We start from the raw sequence: 6635 nt of genomic DNA, 5'->3' as shown, positions 1-6635 counted from the left end.
CGCTTCAGATGGGAAAAAAAAAGCAAAGTTCCTTCAGCGAAAAAAAAAAAAAAGGACAGGTATGTTATTGGCATTTATTTGCACGCTTGTGAAGAGCACATTCGTTATCACAGGACAGTGACATGTGAAACTGTGTTATTTCTCTTATACACCCAGAATAAGCCACCGTTGTCTCTCCAGCCATTGCCCAATATCACCCTGCCAGCACCATTCTGTAGAGGAACACTACTTGGAACATATTTTATCAAGCATCCTAACATCTTACCTGTGAAAACCTTTCAATAAGCCCAAAAACAACTGAGAAGACAAGAGAAACCAATAGGAATTCCCCAAATCTCTTTAAGTGGTATGATCCAGACAAGGAGTCTGTTTTCCTACAGTTTTATATGGTATGATCCAGACAAGCAGACTGATCTCCTGTTGCTTTAAATGGTATGATCCAGACAAGTAGCCTATTCTTCTACAGTTTTACATGGTACGAGCCAGAAAAACAATCTGTTCTCCGACAGCTTGAAATGGTATGATCCAGACAAGTAGCCTATTGTACAAGCCAGACACGCAGACTTTCTCTTACCCCTTGAAATGGTATGATCCAGACAAGTAGCCCATTCTTCAAAATCTTTGCATAGTATGATCCAGACACACAGTCTGTTCTCCTACAGCTTTAAATGGTATGATCCAGACAAGTAGCCTATTCTTCTAAATCTTTACATGGTATGATCCAGACAAGTAGCTTATTCTGCTACAGTTTTACATGGTACAAGCCAGACAAACAGTCTGTTCTCCGACTGCTTGAAATGGTATGATCCAGACAAGTAGCCTATTCTTCTAAATTCTTACATGGTATGATCCACACATAGCCTATTCTTTTACAGTTTTACATGGTACACGCCAGACAATTAGCCTGCTCTCCTACAGCTTGAAATGGTATGATCCACCCCAGCCAGCTAAGCATAGGTTTAAGTCTGTATCATACCAAAATGCGGGCTCTGCTAGGAGAGGTTGATTAAAGCTGTAACCTAGGGATGGCTGTGAGGAACTACGGTGGCCTAAGCTGTCCATCTATAAGTCATTTTTTAAATAGTTTTTTAATTTTTTTTTCCCCTTATTAAAGCAGTTGTTCTAAATTATTGATGATTACAAGCAATATAATCGTTTGACTCTGTAGAGCATGTAACAAGGGTTTTTTGGGGGACAAGAATGCCATTGTGACACACGCTGTTAACTGTACATGACCTAGATATCGTTGATAGTCCGCCATCGTTAATGGTACACGCGTCAGAATAAGCCATAGTGGGTGGCAGTGTTTCCGTTTTAGGTTGTTCCGAAGAAATTTTCTCCCCCAATAAATTTAACGTCAGTCGCCCCCGTTTTTAAAGTGTTTTCCCCCCTTTGTTTTAGGCACGAGAAATTGTATTATTTGGTTTTGTACAGTGGAGCCGCGGAACATTGCAGAGCAACTTCCAGTCGACTCTTTTTCTGCGCCAACGTGAATTCATTTAGCGGTTCCTTTATTTGTACTCAATTGTACTCGACACCCTAAACAGATAGTTGTGTCCTAGTAAAATAGGTTTAGCCAATTGTACAGCTGGGGGTGCGGGAACTGACCATTCTCTATAAGCCCAGCTGGCTGGGCAATTTCATATTCGAAAAAAGTCGTTTTAATAAAGAGTCAAAAAAGTCAGGGGGAGCGGAAATAGTGTTCCCCAATTTGACCCAAGACTGGTAAAGAAAGGGAAGAAAAACAAAGACTGTTTAGTGTTAATCTATGTGACTTCCCCCAATTCTGTATTCATTGTCATGTGTTATTGGAATGTTTATTTGATGGAAATAGTATTATAGGCATTTGTTTCCTTGGGAAGAAAAAAAATATATATAAACCTATACTGTTGTACCAATAAAGGTTGTTCTTTTTGGTCCATTTCGAAGTCAGAAGAAACATTCTGAATTGTCTATTGTTTTATATAGGCAAAGAGTGAATGATTGGGATCAGTGTACTGAAGGGTCCTTTGTGGCACACACACAGCTGGATGCACAGGAATGATGAGAATCTCTCAAGTGCTGCCATCTTGACCAAAAATACCTGTTGTACGAAAGTCACACTCCCTTCCCAGAGACTATTATCCCACTGTTACTATAGACACCATCTCTCCCTACTATACCTGTTATCCCACAGTCACACTCCCTTCCCAGAGACTATTATCCCACTGTTACTATAGACACCATCTCTCCCTACTATACCTGTTATCCCACAGTCACACTCCCTTCCCAGAGACTATTATCCACTGTTACTATAGACACCATCCCTCCCTACTATACCTGCTATCCCACAGTCACACTCCCTTCCCAGAGACTATTATCCACTGTTACTATAGACACCATCTCTCCCTACTATACCTGCTATCCCACAGTCACACTCCCTTCCCAGAGACTATTATCCCACTGTTACTATAGGCACCATCTCTCCCTACTATACCTGCTATCCCACAGTCACACTCCCTTCCCAGAGACTATTATCCACTGTTACTATAGACATCATCTCTCCCTACTATACCTGCTATCCCACAGTCACACTCCCTTCCCAGAGACTATTATCCACTGTTACTATAGGCACCATCTCTCCCTACTATTCCTCCTTAAACATTAGAAAGCACATTGGAGACTGCAGACACAAAAGAAGTTAAATCATTGGCTGCTCTTCTGCACAGGTCACCATGGGATCCCACTGATACTGGGGGTAAATGTGTAGATATGTCATGTATGGGCAGCTAAGGAATGAAGTTCAGTTTCTTCCACTCTTTGCCAACGATGGGACATGTACTTCAAGAGAAGTCAAGGGATTGTATTTTGTGCATTCAAATCCCCTCAAGCTCTACTTATCCATAACCTCCAGTTGCTCTGCTCACAGCAAAGATCATAGTTAGGGTGTGAATCCTGTAATGCCAAACCTTTTCCAAGCAGCATTTGCTCTCGGCCTCTTTTCTTGAACCTACATAGCTACTAAGCCCCAGGAGTATTGAGGCTCTTGAGAGGCTGTGCCACAGGGCAGTGGTACCAAATTGTGAGGTTCCTCGCTGGAACTCCGATGTCTGTATCTGCACCGAGAGGTAAGTAAAACATTAGGGGCATTTGCCCGGGGTAACACTTAGGCTGGGGGGAGGAGGGAGGGTTTTTTAACTTTAGGGTTGAATTCCCCATTAAGAAGGGGTTGTATGGAGAGGCAACCAAAGGCTAGTCTAGTGTGCCATTGCCTAAGCTTGAAACTGCTTATCGTATCTACGTGGCTGCCGGCTTTCTAAAAAACTTTGCTGCGTTTCCGTGTAGTAAAACCACGTGTGTCCATGCCGTAAGGACAGTGGTCGACTGGGAGATTTGTTGCCTGTGATCATTTCTGCACCACTGTGGGTGACAAATGTCCCAGTCAGCTACTGCTAGTGTTGCCACCCGGCCGGTATTTTACCGGTCAAGCCGGTAAAACACCAGCCAAGGCCGATATAACAAATTTACCGGCAATGTAGCTGCTGGTAAATTTGTAATACACCTAAAAAAATACTGTGGCATGCCCCCAGCCTGCTCAAAACTAACCTTTTTTCCTGGGCTTCTTGCCAAATGCGTGCGTTGGCTCCGCCCCCTTTGACGTCACGACCCACTCAGCCAATAGCGCATCACGGCCCACCCCCTTTAGCGTCACAACCCGCACTTTTAAGCCCTGCCGGTGAAGATTTTTTTAAAAGGTGGCAACCCTAGCTACTGCCCCGAGGCTTCGCAGACAAATATGTCACAGCTTCCGGTAAAGTCCTGAAGCGGGTCGGTACCCGAGGGTTATCCGCAAAAACCTGCGGTACCCTGCGGGTTGCGGGTAGAAGTTCCTGATGCAGGTATAGACGCGGGTCAGCAGTTCTGCGGGTTGGTGGGTCGTGCCGCGGGTCTTCTCAATAGCGCTTTTTTCCTCCTTTTTTCTGATCATGTCTACTTCCGATGATGTCACTTCCGGTTTACCATACAGCACTTCCTGATTCTTGATGGTCAGAGGGTCTGGGTTGCAGATAAGTTACTTGCGGGTCCAAGCGGGTAAGAATGTGGGTCTGGGCTCCAAAAAATGGACCCGCACAGGACTCTAGCTTCCGGCTCCTTGTTCTTTTCCTGTCAGGAACCAACCAGCCCTCTGTAGATGCCACACGGGTTGTTTTAGGCTGCCGTCGATTAACTCCATTTATTTATACTACTTAAATTAAGGGGCCATACACAGGCTGATATCAGCTGCCAACAGTTGGGCTTCCCGATGATAATTTGCTGAAAATTGGTCAGATGCCGATCAGGCAGGATTAAGAATCCCATCAGATCAAGGACAGTATCTTTAATTCTACCAGCCGCATTCCTGCCCTTGTGATCCAGTTGTTGGACCCTAGGGTCACTATTGGATCAGCCTATCACCCACTATCAGTGCAACAGCCACTCATTTGGTGACCTCTCCAAACTAGAGCCTGTGTATACCCGCCTTTACTTTTGAAGGTGAACTGAACCTAAAAAAATAATGTGGCTAAAAATGCCATTTATATAGTGAACTTATTGCACAAGGCAAAAGTTTCAGCTTGTCAATAGCAGCAATGATCCAGGACTTCAAACTTGTCACAGGGGGTCACCATCTTGGAAAGTGTCTGTGACACTCACATGCTCAGTGGGCTCTGATTGGCTGTTGAGAAGCTAAGCTTAGGGCTCGTCACTAATTCTCCAGCAGAAAATGAGCTTCCCTGGCTGTAATATAAGCTGATGCTACAGGTTTGCTGATTATTAAATTCTGATGCTAATTGCACTGGTTTCTGTGCTGCCATGTAGTAATTATCTGTATTAATTACTAATCAGCCTAATATTGTGACATTTCTATTCTATGTGTACTGTATATTGTGAGTTGGTCCCTAAGCTCAGTAAGTGACAGCAGCACAGAGCATGTGCAGTGAATCAGCAGATGGGGAGCTACTGGGGCATCTTTGGAGACTCAGATCTTTACTGCTAAAGGGCTGTGGTTGCCTTGGGCTGGTACAGAAGCACAAAACATCATGTACAACATTTCTAGCTACTTATTTAGTTAGGCTTTAGTTCATTCAGGAGTCAGATTTTGACTGATAGGTCTGATACATTGGTGCGAGTTCTCTTTGCAGAGACTGTAGCAGAACTAAACAACTTCCACACAAAGCTGTATTGAGAGAGACTGGCTGCCGACATAGTGAGGACTAACAATTACAGAAAGGCTGTCTCCCATAGACTCCATTTTATCCAAATAATCCAAATGTTTAAAAATGATTTCCTTTCTCTCTGTAATAATAAAACAGTAGCTTGTACTTGATCCCAACTAAGATATAATTAATCTTTATTGGAGGCAAAACCAGCCTATTGGATTTGAGGTTTAAATGATTTTATTAGACTTAAAGGGTGAAGTCTAAAGTAGAAAAAGGCTAGAAATGCTGTATTTCGAATACTAAACCAACTAACAAAAAAAATACTAAACCTAATCAAACAAATGATTTATGCTTTCAAAGTTGGCTACAGGGGGTCACCATCTTGTAACTTTGTTAAACATCTTTGAAAGACTAAGACTGTGCACATGCTCAGTGTGGTCTGGGCTGCTTAGGGATCGTCATAAATTATCAAAACAGCACAAGTCAAATAATATCTGCCAAAAGCCGATACAGCAAGACTGATTAATAATCAGAATATACAGACTGCACTGGGTCCTGTGTTGTCATGTAATCTAATGTGGATTTTATAGTTTTTGTATTGTTTAATACAAACTTTCTCCAATTCTGCAGAACCAGTGGCTGCAGCAAAACGATTCTTCAAATAGAATCCCAGTTTATCTGTTTAAATCTGGCTCCATGATCTTTGTCCCTGCAGCTGGAGTTGGAAACAGTAAAGGGGAGGTAAAGGCAAAAATAAAATCCAATACAAATCTCTACACAGTCGCCGACTGCTCTACAGGGAAACAAACAAAGCTGCTTGAGTTCTGCATGGCTGGGAAGTAAGGCGGGGGCTGCCCCTGCTGTTCATAAGTATGATTGTTTCCCTGCAGAGCAGTTAGGGACCGTCTGACAATTCCTATCCACAGCAGTAAATGAAGGGAGAATTTCACTGCATACAGTCAGGTTTCTTATAAAAATGGTACACATTTTTTAATTAAAGTATATTGGAGATAGGTTCCTTTTTCTACGCAAAGACCCCCTTATCCAGAAAACTCCAAGTCTCGTACCTGTACTGAACATAATGGGGCTTATTTATCAACACTGGGAAAATTTGCCCATGGGCAGTTACCTATAGCAACCAATCAGTGATTAGCTTTTTGAAACCAGCTGCAAGTAGAACAATGAATGCAGCAATCTGATTGGTTGCCATGGGTTACTGCCCACGGGCAAATTTGCCCAGTGTTGATAAATGAGCCCCACTGGGGTGATTATGAAATTCTGATGCAGAATCCATTGGTTTCTCAGGTGACGTAGGATGGGAATCTAAATTCTATATATACACACAGTATATTTTAACATTTACAATATATTCTCTATATAAAGTATATTGTGAGTTTTTACGCTGCTAATATAATTAATATGAAATGTCAGCAGCGCCTGTTGTTCATTTCAGCTGTC

Source organism: Xenopus laevis, chromosome 6L (genome assembly GCF_017654675.1).
Source record: "Xenopus laevis strain J_2021 chromosome 6L, Xenopus_laevis_v10.1, whole genome shotgun sequence".
Taxonomy (NCBI): domain Eukaryota; kingdom Metazoa; phylum Chordata; class Amphibia; order Anura; family Pipidae; genus Xenopus; species Xenopus laevis.
This window is presented reverse-complemented; position numbering follows the sequence as displayed.